The sequence below is a fragment of the Diabrotica virgifera genome, chromosome 8 (assembly GCF_917563875.1).
Source record: "Diabrotica virgifera virgifera chromosome 8, PGI_DIABVI_V3a".
In the NCBI taxonomy this organism is placed as follows: domain Eukaryota; kingdom Metazoa; phylum Arthropoda; class Insecta; order Coleoptera; family Chrysomelidae; genus Diabrotica; species Diabrotica virgifera.
In genome coordinates this window covers 153,938,500-153,959,007 of record NC_065450.1, presented here as the reverse complement: position 1 = coordinate 153,959,007, position 20,508 = coordinate 153,938,500, and the positions used below count along the sequence as shown (strand labels likewise).

General features: G+C 33.4%; 1 protein-coding gene across 3 annotated transcripts in view; it reads left to right on the top strand.

The window, feature by feature from the left end:
- LOC114332298 (high affinity cAMP-specific and IBMX-insensitive 3',5'-cyclic phosphodiesterase 8) overlaps positions 1 to 20,508 on the top strand; it is a 1,526,162-nt gene that overhangs the window by 474,612 nt on the left and 1,031,042 nt on the right. The window lies entirely within an intron of this gene.

The window sequence follows — 20,508 nt, the reverse complement described above, 5'->3', positions numbered from 1 at the left end:
ATACACTACCCCAAGAAATTAAGCCACCACCTTAAACATTGGTCATTTTTGATCGAATTTCCTAAACCTGTTGTTCGATTTAATTGATTTTTTAGTATGTTATAGCCTTATTCTTTAACAATATCGCTGTAATCATATTGTTGCTAACAGGTAAATTGCCATTGTATACCGGGTGTACCAATCAAACTGCGTTTTTGTCTCAAAGTTCATCACGTCCTGTGGACTATTCTAGTATTTATAAAATACTGAAAGTAAAACCCAACTGTAGCCTCAGATTTTTTTAACATACTGTTTTTTATTCAATCGCTTATGTTTGATAATAAAAAAGTTAGGTACTTTAACAACAAGCCATGTTTTTCATAAATACAAGGTGTGCAACAAACTTTAAGGGGTTATTCTGCATGAAAAAAAAATAACAGTTTGCTTTATAAACGTATGTCCGCAAATTCTTCGTTGCCGAGATACGGGGTGTTGAATTTTTTCTTACAAACTGATGATTTATTTATTGCTCTATATCGGTTGAGATATGCAAATGAAATTTGTTGGGATTTAAGAGGTAGATATTGCGCATTTTTTGACATACAATTAAGAATTTTAGAGACTTGAGTTTAAGACGAAGAGTTGAGACATCTGAGCTTCACCGATGAGGCATAAGTATGCTGAAATAGCTATATGGAGATGGTGGTCCAACTCTGAATCAAATAAAAACAAAACCTGCCTTGATCTTTTTGATCTTTAAGAATTTTATGTTCACCATTGGCGTGCACACGGGTAATATGACCCGTATTCACGCCAATGGAGAATATAAAATTCTTAATTGTATGTCAAAAAATGCGCAATAACTACCTCTTAAAATTCACCAAAATCATTTGCATATCTCTACCGGTTTTAGAGCAATAAATAAAATCGTCAGTTTGTAAGGAAAATTTTAACATCCTGTATCTCGGAAACGAAGCATTTGCGGACATATGTGTTTATAAAGAAAACTCATTATTGCTTCATGCAAAATTACCCCTTAAAGTTTGTCGCACTTATTTAGAGACATCCTGTATCGGTGAAGAACACGGCTAGTTGCTAAAATACCTGAGTTTTTTATTATCCAACATAAGCGACTGAATAAAAAAACAGAATGTTAAGAAAACTAGAGGCTATAAATGGGCTTTAATTTCAGTATTTTATAAATGCTAGAATATTCCACAAAATGTGGTGAACTTTAAGAAAAAAAAAACACTTGTTGATTGGTACACTCGGTATACAATGACAATTTACCTGTCTAGCAACAATATTATTCCAGCGATATTGTTAAAGAATAGGGCTATAACATTTAAAAAAAAATCACTTAAATCGGACAACAGGTTTAGGAAATTTAAGACATCAAAAATGTCCCATTTTTAAGACGGTGCGTATATTTCTTGGAGTAGTGTATATTTAATGAACTAAAGGCCTTTTAGACTTGAGCTTAAAGTCTGACATTTATCTTTAATACATATTATGTTTATTCCTAGTACCTTGTCAGCTGCTTCTAAGATGTTCCAATTTCTAGTGTGTTAGGCCTTTATTTTTGATGGGTTTCGAGTGCGTTTAGCCTTTATCTTTGATGGCTTAAATCTTATTTTCTAATCACATCAACAATATTTATTTTACTCATTTTTAATACACTTTATATATTTTTAATTTAACTTACGCCTATACTCTTTGAGCAACAGAATAAAATAATCAATAAATCACCGATACTTTGTATTCTTGTTTTTTCAAAATGTGTTGTTATATTTCAGTTTATAATTAACAACAATATTAGTTATTCCCAATTCGTTGATATTATAGTAAAACTCTATTGATTAGGTTTTCATTAAACCTTTGACAATATCTACCTTATATTTCCTAGTCTCTAATTGAAATTGAAGTCGATCGGTACTCTTATCAAGTCGTTGTTCTTTACTCCTACGAACACATGAAGCATCATAAAACTTTTTTCTCTCCTTGTCTGGCTTGGAATCCTACGGAACGTATACTCCAATATTTAGTGCTATAGTCAAGTCCGGTCCCCCCTCGTATCTTTTGAACGGTTTTACATATAATAGTGAAATTTGGAGGGAGGAAATAAACAGACGTAGGCTTCTGAACCAGTCATAACGGGTGACGTAATAGTGACAAATGACGTTACATCGCCATTGTGACCGATAATTTTAAATAGGACCTTATGGCAAGTGATATCTCGTTTGAAAGGTCGTGAAAATACCTATTCAACCATACTAACTTTATTTGAGTTTAAGTTCATGTTGATGAATAAATTATCTAAATACTAAAATTGTAGTTTCGCATTTAATTAATAAATAATCAAACGTCCGCGACTGGTTAGTTGTTAAAAAGTTTTTCAATTCTCTAATTATTGTTTTTACGTCAACGTCAACTTTTTTGATAAATAACTAGAGGCGGACGTTTGAATATTTAATAATTAAATGCGAAACTACAATTTGACTTATTCAATCATACTAATTTTGTTTATGTAAGCCAATTTTGATAAATAAATTCAATAAATACTAAAATTCTAGTCTGGAATTTAATTAATGAAAAATTCAAATTTCCGTCTATGGTTATTTGTCAAAAAAGATGGCGTTTTTTAATCCTCTTGTTGTATTTACTTCAAAGTCAACTTTTTTGACAAGTAAGCATAGGCGGACGTTTGAATTTTTATTAATTTAATGGGAAATTGATATTTATTTAATTTATTCATCAAAATCAACTCAAACACAAACAATATTAGTATGATTGAATGGTATGTTCAATATCTTTCAAATGAGGTATCATTTTTCATAACGGTCCATTTAAAATTATCTGTCGCAGTGACACCGTAACGTCATCTTTCACGATTACATCACCTGTTATGACTAGTTGAGAAGTATACGTACGTTTATTTCCTCCCTTCAAATTTCACTATTACGCCAGTCAATGGGAGCAAAACTAGGATATTACCTCCGAATTCTATCCTACTACATGGATTTTAATGAAATTTTGGGAATAGCCTCTACTTATCTCCTAATTCAAAGTCTACCCTATGCCGATGTGTGCTTTTATCTTGGGGGTGGTTCCCACCCCTTCTCGATGATAGAAAATTTCTTGGTTAAAATAACCACGGAAGTGGCTAGAGAACTTAATTGTAAGCAAAAACTGTTCTATAATTTTTTTTTTGAAAACTAAATATTTTTTGAGTTGTTCGTGGTTGAAAATTGGCCATTTTTATTGAAACATAACACCTTTTCGACCGGTTTCGTTTCGGTTTTTTGCTAATATATTAAAAACAATGCATCTAACAAAAAAAACTATATAAAACATTTTTGTAGCTTATAAAAAACCAAAGAGACTAGTTCCTTCATAAATCTTCTAGTTATAATATAAAAAGAGATATGGTAGGTGACAATATTTTGTCTTTTTGGTGCATGCTCAAATCGTTGTATTCAACTTGAAATAACAGACAAACGATCGATTTTAGGTGTGTAATACCAACACCTTTTATAGTGCTTAAAAAGATCTTTAAAATGATCAATATTAAAGGTATGTTCCATTCAAACTAAGCGAGATATGCTGCAAAAAACGAGATATTTTAAGAAAAAATGATAAGTATATTTACCCTCTCATCCATCAGAACTTTAATGCATCATTTACTTCTACAATACCTTTTATTGTAGGACTATGGACGGGTTCAAAAAGTTGGACGGGTTTAAAATGAATGGTTTTTGAAAAAAAAAAATCAATTTATAGAGCGCATTTTTAGATTTCCTTAAAAATCCTTTTTTTCTACATGTAACTTGAAAATGATAAGAGATACAATAATGGGACATAAAACCAAATTTTTAATCAACAAAATTCTACATTTTTGTGTGGTACTTTTTTTCGTATCTCTTATCATTTTCGAGTTACATGAAAAAAAAGGAAGATTCTTAAAAAAATTAAAAAATGCGCTCTATAATTTGATCTTATTTTTTTCAAAAACTATCCATTTTAAACCCATCCAACTTTTTGAACATGGAAATAACACTATAATAAAAAGTATTGTAAAAGGAAAACGATGCATTTAAATTCTGATGGATGAAGGGTTAAATGTACTTCACATTTTTTTTAATTCCATTAGTCATCAATCCTTTTTGCAGTATATCTCGCTTACTTTGAACGTAATCGACGTTTAATGCGGCTCGTTGTAAAGGTCTTTTCAATCACTACAAAAAGTATTGGTAGCATTATACAACTAAAATCGACCGTTTCTCTTTTATATCAAGTTAAATACACCGATTTCAGCATGCACCAAAAATCAAACTATTCTCACCTACCATCTCTTTTTGTAATATAACTAGAAGATATATGAAGGAACGAATCTCTTTGTTTTTTTATAAGTTACAAAAATATTCTGTATAGTTTTTTTCATTAGATGCATAGATTTTAAGGTATTCGCCAAAAACCGCCCGAAAAGTTGTCATTTTTCAATGAAAACGGCCAATTTTCAACCACGAATAACTCAAAAATTATTGAGTTTTCAAAAAAAAACTATTGAACAGTTTTTGCTTGGAATTAGGTTCTCTAGCCACTTCCGTGGTTATTTTAACCAAAATATTTTACACCCCCAAGAAGGGGTGGGAACCACCCCTTCTACCACCTAGGGGTGGGAACCACCCCAACCGTAAGATAAAAGCGCACATCGACATAGGGTAGACTTTGTTTCTTGAGCTATTCTCTACTTATTTTGAAAATATCAAGTAAATCGATGCGATGTAGTAGGATGGAATTCGGAGCCAAATAACCTCATTGACTGCTCTATATTATAAGTTTATCCGTTTAATAGATACGAGGGAGACCGGACTTTTGACTAGCACTGTATACATTTCCATATTTGTGTTTATTTTGATATTGTTTATTACTTTTAATAAAAGCAATTTATTTTTTTTACTTTGAATATCTTAGGTCTTAGAGTAGCTTTGATAAAAGTACAAGTTCTACGTTGTGCCTAGGATTGTTTAATTTACTTCGATTATACTGCGTGAAAAGCCCGCACTTCACTCTCGCCGAAGTCGATCGAGGTTCAACAAGTACGAGAGTGTAGACGGCCACCTTGTGTAACTTTGCCTGACTTCGTTCTACTTCCATTCTCTGTCGGTCTGGCCAAAGGGATCTTCGTCGGTATCGCACCGCTCTTTGTCGGTATCGCACTTCCTCGCGAAGTAGAACGAGTGTGTTGAGAGGGTACTTCGGACTTCGGTCAACTTTGGCGAAGTAACTTCGCCGAGAGTGTGGAGCCCGTTTTATAACTTAATGATATTTGATCTAGCAGTCTTAATTTTCCCTATAGTTTCCCATTTGGGAACTGAAGTCTGGAAAGTAAGATGGCATAAGTTAGATCTATAACTTCGTTAGCAGCAAGAATATAATAAATATGATCTGTTCCGTGCTCTTTTTCACAATTTTTTGTTACATATTAAATTATTTACTACCAATTATTTTATATAATACTATTTATACTAAATTAATAATTGCTTTCATTATTGTTTTCAAACAATTTTGATATCTTACTCATACCATTCTTGTTGCTCTTTAACTTTCTCTAATCAATAATTTTTGTACCCAATGCATATCACTAACCTATGTCATGTTTTGTGTTCAGTTATTTGTACTCAATTAGTGGAATCGACGAAAGGGTTTTTTTCACTTTTTACTGATTTACTTATTATAGCCCAGTATAATATGATCGTTTTGGAGTATAATTTTCAGGGTCAACTCCGAATTCCACGAAAATTTGGATTTCGGTTCTACATACCCTCCACTTCAAACTTGAAATTGTGCCGTTGCGTTGGTTGCTTTTACTTGGGGGGTGACAGTCTGTTCTAAGCAACTTTTGTTCAATCGAGATTTTTTTAAAAAAGTCAATATTTTTCTAGTTAATTGCGAATGAAATTGTTTATTTTTCGCCAAAAAAAAAAAGGAGGTTTTTCGCAAATAACTCAAAAAGTAGCTATTTTACCGAAAAAACTATTCTTAGCAAAAATGTAGCTCATAATAAAATAAAAAAAATAGTGTATCAATGGAATCTATAAAACCAGTAAAATGAAAATTGTAGCTCATGAAAAATACGTTCTTATTGGTCAAATTAAAAATAAAATTTTTCAACGTGAAACAACCAAAAAATGAAGCATTTTTCAAGAAAACCTTATTAAAATTTTTTAAAGCGTTTAAAAAAGCTTTATTTCCATTTTTATAAAAGTTATTAGCATCAAAACTAAGCGAGTTACGCTCTAAATAAAGTTGGCCCCTTTTTATTGGTAGAAAAATCGTTAAAATCTCCCCCTATTTAGCACCCTAATTAAAATTAATCGTTACCGTTTTACCATTGACGTTATATGTATGTATATATTGTTTATACTAATCTGTAAGTTTGATCGTTTCAAAGTGTTTACTTATGTAAAAATGTGGTAGTAAAAAAATGTTTTCTAAAAATTTTGGAGAAATGTACTTTTTTCAAAATAACGATAAAACTATTAGCGGTATGAAAAATTTCAAAGATTAAAAAAATGTAGGTTTTGCTTTTCTAAATATACTAGTTTTATTTTGTTTTCTGATAGACAAAAATTGGTTAAGATATGGCTATTCAAAGTGTACATACACTCGTGATTAATAACTCGATCAAGCTCTTTTAACTATAACCCTTTCAAAAATAAGCACTTTAAACCGGTGAAACTTAAAGATCATATACAAAATTTATAAGTAATGTAAATGGTTTGTAAAGCGGTAATGGTTAATTTCATTTAGGGTGTTAGATAGGGGGGATTTTCACAATTCTTTTTACCGAAAAATAGGAGCCAACTTTATTTTGAGCGTAAATAGCTTAGTTTTGATGATAGAAACTTAGGTATATGAAAAATAAAAATAAAGTTTTTTTAAACACTTTAAAAAGTAATAATGGGGTTTTCCCGAAAATTGCTTCATTTTTTGGTTATTTCACGTTGAAATATTCGAGTTGGAACTAGAATAGGAACGTATTTTTCATGGGCTACAACTTTGTTGTTGCTGGATTTATAGACTTCATCAATACACAATTTTTTTCGTTTTTTTCTATGCTACATTTTTGCTAAGAACATCTATTTTCGATAATATACGTACTTTTACGTTATTTGCGAAAACCGCCTAAAAACGTGGTTATTCTGTCGAAAAATAAACATTTTTAATCGCAAATAACTCAAAAAGTATTGACTTTTATGACAGAAGCCCCTACGTTTAATTTTGCGATTCTAGGTTGCGAATGTAGGTGAATACGTCTTAATACTGTAACTTCACTAGCTTCATTAACTACAGCCCTCATTTCATGTTTTTTATTACCTACATACATTTCCAGCTTCCTGAATTTCCTTTACTAACTCCAAAATATACTTCACACTGTCGTGTTTATCTCGATGTCGCTTATTAAATTGCTGAGCTCATATTGGTACATTTCATGGTTCATAAAATACAACGAAATGATATCCACCCTGTCAGAAATGGAATAAACCATATAGTGTAGGAAACAGAGGTTGAACCTTGCAAAATGGACACAAGTCCGGTTTTATTTTTTTTCTGGCATATCAAGGGGTGCTTATTATAAGACTAACTTTTTCTGAAAAAATTTCGCCCCGGAACCCCCCTTTTCACCCCTTTAAAGGGGGTAATTTATGGTTTTTGCAGAACGTAGCCCTTCCTGTACCTTTTACAAAAAATTTCTTTTATAGAAATATGAAGAGGACTATATTTTCTACGATTTATTTCCGACAGCATCTCTCTATCATCCACCGTTTAGCAAGGGTGGCGCCCCAAAGTTGACAAGTTTTTAAAAAAGATGTTTTTAAAAAAAATATATTTTTCGCTAACTGTAACGGAAATTAAAAAGAAATGCTACGGAGATTATTCACAAATATATGATTGATTTTTTCGTATAGGTTTCACTTAAGGTGTTACATTTTAGGTTTCACTACAGGGTGTTACATTTTAAAAAACCCCTTTTTATACCATCTGAACCGTTTATGCTAGAGTAAAAAGACTTTCAGCGATTACCCATGTACTGGTGTTATTTACAAATTTGTATAATGCACCCCCATTTTTTTCCCGGAACCACCCAAAAAAGAAGAAGAATTAATAAATAAAGTGATTTTCTTGGAATCCTTCACACACAATGCCCTTCATTAATATGCTTCATATATCATTTTGTGCAAGTTATTATTACCCATGCATGGACACTAAACGCGATTTCCTAGTGCAACCCTTGTAGCCAAAAACAATAAATAAAATGGGGGGTTAAAATTTTTTTTTTGTTTTTTGCTTTTTGATCCATATGGGCATATGCTTCATCAATAGTGCTTTTCAAAAATATATATGGTTATTGCAACATCCCTGCGCAAACCACCCCTATCCTTGAAAATATACTGCAGAAACTACCCCTATACCTTATCCACCATGTTTTTACGATTTTCTCATTACCTATTCATTTTTTTTAACAAAACTTATACAAGGTTAAAGACCACTATTTACTCTAAAAATTAGGTCCCATCCATTTTTTTCGTTTAAGCAACCGTTACGGCACAGTGGCGCCGTAAACCTCATATATGCTTTGACGGGCTCCAGTTTTTATTTATTTTTTCGTCATCTGTTTGTTTTATTGATAAAGTACTTATGTAAAATAAAACAACACAGTGTAACCTACAAATCATGACCTATGCACATTTTACATTCTTTGCTCCCCAAAGCTACAGTGGTGGCCTAAAATAAATTTTTTCATATTTTCGTCACCTACACGCATTTTATTGCGTTAATGCTACCTTAATAGCACAATATTCACCCCTAAGTGGTCGCTAAGCAGTGGCGGATCCAGGGAGGGGTGATGGGGGCGATCACCCCCACCCCTCTCAAACTAAGTGATATTATATTTGAAGATTATAAAAATATTCATTTTTTTTATAGAAATACTTATATAATATTAATATTATTTTTATAAGAATGACTTTTTATGCTTTAGCGACAGTAGCGGATCCAGCATCGTTAAGAGGGGGGTGCCAATTGGTTAAATTTCTATAAAAATAAATGAATATTTTTATAATCTTTGAATATAATATGACTTGGTTTGAGAGGGGGGGGAGGTGTTCACCCCCATCACCCCTCCCTGGATCCGCCACTGCGTAGCGATCACCTAAGGGTAAATATTGTGCTGTTAAGGTAGCATTAATGCAATAAAATGCATGTAGGTGGCGAAAATATGCAAAAATTTATTTTGGGCCACCACTGTGGCTTTGGGGAGCAAAGAATGTAAAATGTGCATAAGTCATAATTTGTAGGTTACACTGTGTTGTTTTATTTTGCATAAGTACTTTATCAATAAAACGAACAGATGACGAAAAAAAAAACAAAAACTGGAGCCCGCCAAAGCATATATGAGGTTTACGGCGCCACTGTGCCGTAACCGTTGCTTATACGAAAAAATGAATAGGACATAATTTTTAGAGTAAATAGTGGTCTTTAACCTTGTATAAGTTTTGTTTAAAAATAATACATAGGTAATGAGAAAATCGTAAAAACATGCTCGCCAAGGGATAGGGGTAGTTTCTGCAGTACATTTTCAAGGATAGGGGTGGTTTTCGCAGAGATGTTGCAATAACCATATATATTTTTGAAAAGCACTATTGATGAAGCATATGCCCATATGGATCAAAAAGCAAAAAACAAAAAAAAAATTTCAACCCCCCATTTTATTTATTTTTTTTTTGCTTAAGGGGTTGCACTAGGAAATTGCTTTTGGTGTCCATGCATGGGTAATAATAACGTCCACAAAATGATGTATGAAGCATATTAATAAAGGGCATTGTGTGTGAAGGATTCCAAGAAAATAAATTTATTTATTAATTCTTCTTTTTTTTGGGGTGGTTCCGGGGAAAAAATGGGGGTGCATTATACAAATTTGTAAATAGCACCAGTATATGGGTAATCGCTGAAAGTCTTTTTACTCTAGCATAAACGGTTCAGATGGTATAAAAAGAGGTTTTTTAAAATGTAACAACCTGTAATTAAAAAAAGGGCAACTATCCTTAAGTAAAACCTATACCAAAAAATCAGTCAATTATTTGTGAATAATTGCCGCAGGATTTCTTCTTAATTTCCGTTACAGTTAGGGAAAAATATATTTTTTTTAAAAACATCTTTTTTAAAAACTTGTCAACTTTAGGGCGCCACCCCCGCTAAACGGTGGATGATAGAGAGATGGTGTTGGAAATAAATCGTAGAAAATATAGTCGTCTTCATATTTCTATAAAAGAAATTTTTTGTAAAATTTACAGGAAGGGCTACGTTCCGCAAAAACCACAAATTACCCCCTTTAAAGAGGTGAAAAGGGAGGTTCCGGGGCGAAATTTTTTCAGAAAAAGTTAGTCTTATAATAAGCACCCCTTGATATACCAGAAAAAAAATAAAACCGGACTTGTGTCCATTTTGCAAGGTTCAACCTTTGTTTCCTACATTAATAATAATACATTTTTCAAGAACTAAAAATTAATGGATACAAATGATATTCACAAGAGAATCCTATAATTTCATATTCTGTATGCGTTTATACCATATCATTTACTTAGTGTGACAAATGTGACAAAAAATATTTCGTCTAAGCCATTCTTCTTCTTTTTCTTCTTTTTGTATAGACATGACTGTCTGTTTTTTTAATGTGCCTCTAGTAATTTGTCGTTCCATCGTTTTCGTGGTCTTCCCACTGATCGTCTTCCCATTGGGAAACTGCCTCTCGCTGTCCTGACTACCCTATTTGTTGTCATTCGGCTTATGTGGTCAATTCATTCTATTCTTCTCTTTCTTACCCAGTTATTAATGTTATCCACCTTGCATCTCCGTCGTATATCTGTACTTCTAGCTCTGTCCCATAGAGTCTTACCATCGATTTTTCGAAGGGTTTTCATCTCCGCTGTTTCGACCAATCTTTTTGTCCTCTCTGTGTCGGGTCGTGTTTTTGCCGCGTATGTCATTATTGGTCTGATGACTGTTTTGTAAATTCTGCCTTTCGTTTCTTTTCCGATATTTTTATTTCTCCTGGCAACCTTATTCAGGCAACCTGCGGCTCTGTTTGGTCTATTCACTTGATCTTCCACTTCTATTTCGAGATTTCCGTAGCTAGACAGTGTGATGCCTAGGTATTTAAACTCCATCACTTGTTCTATTATTTGACCTTCTAGCTCCAATTTACATCTTATTGGATCTGCTGTTATAACCATGCATTTTGTCTTTTTTGAGGAAATTAACATGTTCAAGTTTTTGGCGGTTATGTTAAATTGGTGCAACATACGTTGCAGCATCTAAGCCATTGGCGTACTAAATCAACAAAAAGTTGGGAAATACTGTTTAACCGGTTTAACGTTTAAGACTCTTTGAAAATAAATAAAATTAAAATTAAGTATTAAGTAAATAGAATTTAATAATATAAATACTAATGAACAGGGAATTGTAAGGGCTTTAAAATGATATCTAATTTGACCCCCATTGACATTAAAAAATGTTTTCGTAGTTGCTGATAACGCCTCTGTTTTGTTTTCGTCCAGCCACCCTGTATATTTCTCGAACCTATGGCCTCTCGCTTATGAAATGATCAAATAATAACAAAATAAACGGTTTTGTTTTGATTCAAATCGAGTCTCTTGCCATCCTCTGAAACCGTGTTTCTGGGTCTACCCGTTATCAGAGAGTCTTCGCAAGAAGACTGATTTGAATCAAAACTCACCGAGAGGTTGGTGTACGTATTTAAATATATACACCGGAGTATGGTTAGACTGACCTCTATCTGATTGACTGATCAAATACCTAAACTTAATGGCAGATTTATTAAAATGAAAATTGTTACTGTAGTAATTTTTTGAGCCTGTTAATTTTGAAGTTCGTAAAACTATCTTCTCTCTCACATACATGTAAGTACATTATAAAAATAGTCCGTTCACTGACGGTAAAATATTTCAAAACCTATAAATGTCAAAGATCCGCTTAGATTTACATGGAATTGGGCATACACATAGGTAACATGTCAAAGAAGAAAAATAATATTATGCCGATGTGTGCTTTTGCACATGGGGTGAGTTTCACCTCTTCCCGGGGGTGAAAAATATACGTTCAAAATAAGTCCTGAAATGGATAAACTGACTAATTCTAAGCAACTTTTGTTCTATAGCATTTGTTTCGCATATGTTCATTTTTCAACAAAAAAACACGTTTTTAGATGATTTTTGGCAAATAACTCAAAAAGTAAGTATTTTATCGAAAAAACATTCGTTACATATAAGTAGTCCATAAAAAAGTGAAAAAAAAATGGTGTATGTATTAGATCCTTAGACCCAGTAACAGAAGAGTTGTACCTAATGAAAAATAGGTTCATACTCGCGAAATTACAAATCGAATATTTCATCGTGAAATAACCAAAAAATAAGTAATTTTTGGGGAAAACTCATTTCAACTTTTTTAAGGTGTTTAAAAAAGCTTTATCTTTTTTAAGTTCTAGCATTAACAGTAAGGAAGTTACGCTCAAAATAAGGCTGAATTTTTTTGTTAAAAAAATCGTGAAAATCATCCCCTAATTAGCATCGCAAATGAAATTATTCGTTACCACTTCACATGCTACTTTACTCGTGTGTGTATTGTTTATAATGGTTTGTTGAAGGGGCTGTAGTTGAAAAGGCTTGAACTAGTCAATAATCACTAGTGTATGCAAATTTTGAACAGCCATATCTGAACCAATTTTTGCCTTACAGAAAAACAAAAAATCCAAAATAATCAGAAAAGAAAAAAATTACATTTTTTACTGTTTGTGATTTTTTGTATCACTAATAAATTTTAAGTTATTTTGAAAAAAAAAACATTTTTTTCAAAATTGAAAATCAAGAAATTAACTTTAAAACCAATTTAAAAAAAATAAACCCTTTGAACCGATGAAACTTACATTTCATATAATTAATACATAAGTAAAGTAACTTGTGAAACAATAATGATTAATTTGATTTTTTTTACAAAAAAAAGGAACCACTTTATTTTGAGCGTCACTTGCTTACTTTTGATGTTAGAAAATTTTTAAAAAACAGTAATAAATATTTTTTTAAACACTTTGAAAAAGTTTTAATGAGTTTTCCCCAGAAAGTGCATCATTTTTTGGTTATTTCACGTTGAAATATTCGCTTTTAAATTTGACGGAGATAAACCTATATTTCATTAGCTACAACTTTGTTTCTACAGGGTCTAGGGAATTCATACACCACTATTTTCACGTTTTTAAAACTTATATTTTTAATAAGAATACTTTTTTCGGTAAACTGTTTACTTTTTCAGTTATTTGCAAAAAACCGCCTAAAAACTTTTTTTTGTTGAAAAATGAACATATCGCCGGTCCGGAATAAGAATAACGTAACTGCAAAAGGCCACCTTTCTCAGGAGAGCAAAAAAAAACGATTTTTAAGTATTTAAAATAGGGATTAAATGAGGAGTAATCATCCAGGAGCATCGGTATGGCGTTTATTCTTACAATGATGGCTTTTATTTTTATACCTATTGAATCGAATTTCATTATTTTATTTTAATCCCCCATTTGCAACCCTTTTTACAGTTGCGTCATTCTTCATCTAAAATTTTTGAAATATTTAAAATTGTGATTAAATAAAGAGTAACCGTTCGGAGCATCGGTATGGCGTTTATTCTTACAATGGTGGCTTTTAATTTCATCCCTATCGGTTCGAATTTCATTATCTTAATTTAATCCCCCCATTTTCAATCCTCTCTACAGTTGAGTCATTCTTGATCTTAAAATTTTTCTGTACAAAAAAACTATTTTTAAATATTTAGGATGCCGTTTATTCTTACAGCGATGGCTTTTATTTTCATCCCTATTGGTCCGAATTTCATTATCTTAATTTAGTCGCCCATTTGAACCCTATTTACAGTTGCGTCAATATTCATCTGAAACAAGGTCTAAAATGGTGCGTATTTCAATAAAAACGCAACTGTACTGCTGAAATCACTACCCTGTAGTTACAGTTCTGTCGCTTTTGCATCATCTGTACACAGTATTTTAGAAGTAAATTTGGTAATAAACAAAATTTGCAGTTACGTCATTCTTGTTCGAACCGGCAATATTTACTCGCAAATTACTCGAAAAGTATTAACCTAGTGAAAAAATTCTATAGAACAAAAGGTGCTTAGAGTTAGTCAGTTTATCCATTACCAGACTTATTTTAAACGTTTTTATTCATCCCCGAGAAGGGGTGAAACTCACCCCCAGGGTAAAAGCACACATGGGCACAATATCACTTTTCTTCTTAGACATGTTACCTATGTGTATGCCAAACCTCATGTCAATCCAAGCGGTTCTTTAAAATTTGAAGCAAAAACCGTGATTTAATGTACTAAAAACGCCTGGTATAAGATAAATTTTGAATCAAAGCAAACACCGTTTTATCTAGCTCGCATGCAAATATCTACATCTTATGTAAATAAACACTAAATAGTTTCTCTTCATTATATACGGTTCAGTAACGTATTAACTCAAAAAATGTTTTCATTAAATGTGTTATTGGCGTTTAACGTAAACTCCTAAATATTATTACATGCCAAAATAAAATCCCCATTCTACAGGAAGTTTACGTTAAGCGGTGTTATATTAAGTTGTTGAATTAGTGTTTTATTCGAGTGTTTTCAGAGGAACAAAAAACAGTTTTGGCGTTAAGGTTGTTAAAAAAATACTCGTGATATCTCTCTCACGGAGACTGACCATTCGCCACACTCTAAATTAACTATATTAACTTGCAGTTCATGGAAAAACAAAAATGATGACCAATCTCGTCCCCAATGAGATAATATAAATCGGGAAATCGTCCATAGAACTGGTGGAAAAATATATGTGTATTTGGGTCACGAAATAAGGTTCTTCTTCTTCTTCTTCTTCTTCTTCTTCTTCTTCTTCTTCTTCTTCTTCTTCTTCTTCTTCTTCTTCTTCTTCTTCTTCTTCTTCTTCTTCTTCTTCTTTTTGTATAGACATGACTCTGTATGTCTTTTTAATGTGCCTCTAGTAAGTTGTCGTTCCATCGTTTTCGTGGTCTTCCCACTGATCGTCTTCCTATTGGGGAACCGTCTCTCGTTGTCCTGACTACCCTATTTGTTGTCATTCGGCTTATGTGGTCATTCCATTTTATTCTTCTGTTTCTTACCCAGTTATTAATTTTATCCCCCTTGCATCTCCGTCGTATATAAATATGTACTTCTAGCTCTGTCCCATAGAGTCTTACCATCGATTTTTCGAAGGGTTTTCATCTCCGCTGTTTCTAGCCATCTTTTTGTCCTCTCTGATTGTCATTATTGGTCGGATGACTGTTTTGTAAATTCTGTCTTTCATTTCCGTTATTTCCGATATTTTTATTTCTCCATATTGTGTCATTCAGGCAACCTGCGGCTCTGTTTGCTCTATTCACTTGATCTTCCACTTCTGTTTCGAGCCTTCCGTAGCTAGATAGTCTGATGCCTAGGTATTTAAACTTCATCACTTGTTCTATTATCTGACCTTCCAGCTCCAATTTACATCTTATTGGATCTGCTGTTACAACCATGCATTTTGTCTATTTTGAGGAAATTAACATGTTAAATTTTCTGGCGATTATGTTGAATTGGTGCAGCGTACGTTGTAAATCATCTTCACTTTGAGAGATTAGTATTGCATCGTCCGCATAGCAGATTATTTTAAGTTGTTTTTTTCCTATTTGGTATCCTTTTGTAATTCTTACTTTTTTTATTATTTCGTCCATGATCAGGTTGAACAATAAATGACTCAAGGAATCCCCCTGTCTTTTCCCATTGCCGGCTTCAATTGGGTCAGTTAGTTCATCTTCCACTTTTACTTTTATTATGTTGTTCTGGTAGATGTTTTCTATCGTTTTAATTATTCCCAGAGTTACCTCTTTCGAGTATAACAAGTGGATAATGTCCTTTAATGTGACCCTGTCAAATGCTTTCTTAAGGTTCACGAAACATAAATATGCCGGTTTGTTGTATTCCAACGATTTCTCTTGAACTTGCCTCAATTTATAAATATAGCGTCAGTGCATGACCTTCCCGACCTAAAACCTTGTTGTTCTGCTAATGTTATAATTTCATTCAATTTGTTTGTTATTACTTTTGTTGTTAATTTTAATGTTGTGTTTAGTAAGTTAATCCCTCTGTAATTCTCCGGGTCTGATTTGTCTCCTTTTTTGAAGAGAGGTATTAGGATGCTTGATCTCCATTCTTGTGGTATTCTGTTTTGTTCTATAATTTTTGTATTAGTTTTAATAGTTGTTTAGTTAGATCTTGTCCTCCGTACTTTAGGAGTTCGTTCGATATTCTGTCCTCTCCTGGAGATTTTCTATTTTTTAATTTTCTTAATGCTTCCTTTACCTCTCCCTCCTCGATGTTTATTTTTTCATTTGTCCTAACTTCAGGTGTTAGTGGTTCATTATCGTCGCGTTTAGCAAATAGAGATCAGAAGTAGTCTGCCCATGTTTCCTTCTGAATGTGTTTCGCTTTTATTATTTCGTCCATCTCCTTTCTTTGTCCTCTAATCATTCTCCATACTTCTTTTTGTGTTCCGTAAAGGTAGTGTTCCATCTGTTTTGAGAAACTCTGCCAGTGCTCCCTTTTTATTGGCCTCACTAAAGTATTCGTTTCGTTTCTGATTCGTTTGTAGTGGTTGTATGCCTGTTATATTTGTTTTGTTCTGTATTGAAAAAAGGCTTTCTTCTTTTCTTCGCATTTTATCTTAACTTCCTCTCTAAACCACGGCGGTTTCTTCTTTAATATGTGAGTATTCGTAACTTTTCTCTCTTCAAGTGATTCTGTTGCAGCGTCGATTATGTTATCTTTGAGTTTTTGCCAGCTTTTATCGATGTTATCGTTTTCTAATATTCCATTCTCAGCAATCTTCTCGGATATTCTTTTCCTGTATAAGTATTCCGTGGATTCCGTATGTAGTCCTTCGACTTTGATTTTTGTTTGTGTTGGTGCTGCCCTCTTAGGTGTGAAATATTTCATAATGATTCCTATTTTACATAATACTAGGCTATGGTCGCTACCTACATCTGCTGAGTTGAGGCATCTTACGTCGATTATTTTTGATGGATGTATATCTCTCTTGGTTACAACATAATCTATCATAGACCTTTGTAGACGGGTGTTATTGAATGTATATTTGTGTTGGTCTTTATGGTCAAAAAATGTGTTGTTTATTCTCGTTCGTTAAAAGTTCGTTAATTGTGCAGAAGTTTATCATCAGTTCTCCATTTTCGTTCTTAACATTTTCATTGTGTTTTGCTTAATTCCGGGTATTACTTGATTACCTATTCGAGCGTTAAAATCCCTCAGTATTATCATCTTCTCTCTAACTTGATCTACTACTTGCTGTAATTCGTCATAAAAGATTTCCCTTGTTGTTTGAGGCTTGTTATTTTCTGGGCCGTATACTCCGATGATGTTCAGGTCTTCCTTTTCCATTCTAATTTTTGCTGTGACAATTATTTGCGATATATACTGACACTCTTTGATGTGATTTTGGTATTTTTGATGTATTAGTAATGCTACAGCTTTTTGGCCCTGTTTTCTTTTGCTACTCCACTGTAGATTAGTATATATTCGCCTAATCTTGATTGTCATTTTCCTTTCTTTTTTGTTTCCTGTAGAGCGCATATATCTATTTGTTTCTCTTTTAATACTTGACTGATTTCTTGATCTCTAGTGTTGAGTGATCTGATGTTCCATGTGGTAATTTTCGTCAATGTTTTTCTTTTGTCCTTTCTCGCCATGGTCGTCTTCATATGCTCAGTCCGGTTCCGAGGCTTCACATTGTTTCTTTGAGCAATATTCGTTTTTACGATTGGTAGGTTGCTAACCTTGCCAATCAACCCTCCACATTTTATCCGGGCTTGGGACCGGCTGTGTTAACCGCAGAGCTACTCGATCTACCCTGCAATTACCCAAGGCAGTGTTGAAATAAGGTTAACTCGAGATAACCAAACACGCGAGCTACTCGGAAGAATAAGTTTAGGTTGGCCTGCATTCAGAAAAATGAGAGACATGTTTAAAACAAATAATATACCAATCCATTTATAAAGAATAGCTTTTAACCAGTGCGTTCTACCAGTCCTCACATACGTAGCAGAAACCTTAACTCTCACAAAAACATCAGCTGAAAAATTGAGAAGGACACAACGAAAGATGGAGAGATCAAGGCTTGGAATAAGCTTAAGAAATATAGTAAGAAACGAGGAAGTTATTATCGAACGTAATACAAGGCAAAAATGGAGATGGGCGTGACATGTTGCAAGAATGAAAGACGACAGATGGACAAAAAAATTGCTTGAGTGGAGCCCACAGGCAGACAAGCGAAGCCGAGGAAGATTTCCCAATGCGATGGATTGACAACCTCAAAAGAATTGTGGACGATTGAATAGCAGAGGAGCAGAACAGAAGAAGATGGAAATATCTGGAGGAGGCCTATGTTAAACAATGGACAAATCAGGGCTGATTGATTATGATGATGTAAGTTAAGTCGGTCAATCAGGCATTTTCCTCCCCTTTAACTGACGAGAGTGACAAATGGACGGTAAAATAGCAGTACATTTTGTAAATGTGATTCCGATTCTTTATTTCACCAATTGTTGTTTAATTTTTCCGTTAATCTTTCACATATTTGATATTCTCTTTGTCACTTCACGTAACTATATTTTAAGGGTATTGTACATTTTTCTGGTGATCCCTGTAGGTCTACTTTTCATCTTTTCAGCTAGACTTATTTTCTTCTTTTTCCTCTTTATAAGCAATTTTGCTTGTTCATTAACTTAACATTAACTTAACATTAACATTAACCTAACATTAACTTAAATATACCTCCCGAATTAGAAAACAGAAAAATGCTCACATACTTAAAACCGCAGACGGAAAAATTTGTGATCACGAACAACAGTGCAAAGAATGGGAGAGACACATCAATGACCTTTTTGACGATGCTTCTTGAAAAAATGCTCCAAATACTACCTGTGACAACCAATTAGACAGAGGTCCCAGTATATTAAAGTCAGAAGTCATAAAAGCAATACAACAAGCCAAAAACAATAAAGCACCTGGACCAGATCAAATCCCTGTTGAGCTACTTAAACTTTTAGATGAGAAAAACATTACCTACTTGACTACTTTCTTTAACAAAATTTACAACAGATGATTGGTTGGAGTCACTGTTTATACCATTGCCAAAGAAAAGCAGGCCCACCAAATGCAGCGATTTTAGACTAATCAGTTTGATGAGTCACACACTTAAGATACTTTTACGTATTATACAACACCGACTATTCCTTCTGTGCGAAACTAGAATGGGTAATAAGCAATTTGGATTTAGAAATGGTCTAGGAACTAGAGAAGCACTATTTTGTATGCGCGTTCTATTACAAAAAAGTTGTGAATTCCGAAAGAACGTTTATGTTTGTTTCCTCGACTTCGAGAAGGCATTCGACCGAGTACAACATGATACACTTTTCGATTGCCTTCAGGCAGCAGGGCTTGACCACTACGATATAAGACTGCTAAAATACTTATATTAAAATCAAGTAGCCTCTATCCAAATTGGAGACAGTCGTACTGAAAAACTGCCGATATAACGTAGAGTACGACAAGGTTGTGTTCTATTACCCACCCTTTTTAATCTGTACTCTGAAGAAATCTTTAGGAAGGCTTTTGATGACAGACAAGAGGGAGTAAGCCTAGGCGGAGAAGTAATCAACAATATTAGATACGCTGACGATACAGCCATTCTTGCTGAAAATTTACAAGATCGTTAGATACTACTAAATCTAGTCAGTGAAGCAAGTTATCGGAGAGGCCTTAAAATCAACATTTCAAAAACAAAGTGGATGTCAGTTGGAAAGATTAATATAGATCAAGATCAGCTTTTTCTTGATGGAGAGGAGTTGATGAAGAGATAATAACTAGGATCGAAATATCACGGAAGGCTTTTATGACCTGGAAACCAGTTTTATGTAACAGGTGCGAAAGGTGCTGAAATATTATGTGTGGTCTATCCTATTGTATGGTTGTGAGACATGGACAAAATCACAATGCTAAACAAAATAGAAGCATTCGAATTGTGGTGCAATCGACGAATCCTAAAGATATCGTGGGTTTCGCACACTTCCAATGAAGATGTTCTTCAAATGCTGAATTCAGAACGTCTGCTCATAAGCATCATAAAGAGAATAAAAACAGAATACTTCGGCCATATAATTAGAGGACCTAAATACCATCTGCTTCGCCTTATAATACAAGGAAAATTGGAGGGAAAGAGATGGATTGGTCGAAAGAAACTTTCATGGCTGCGTAATATTAGACAATGGTGTGGCTGCACAGTAGAAGAATTATTTCGCGCAGCAGCCGATAGAGAGAGATTTCAGGAAATTGTAAACA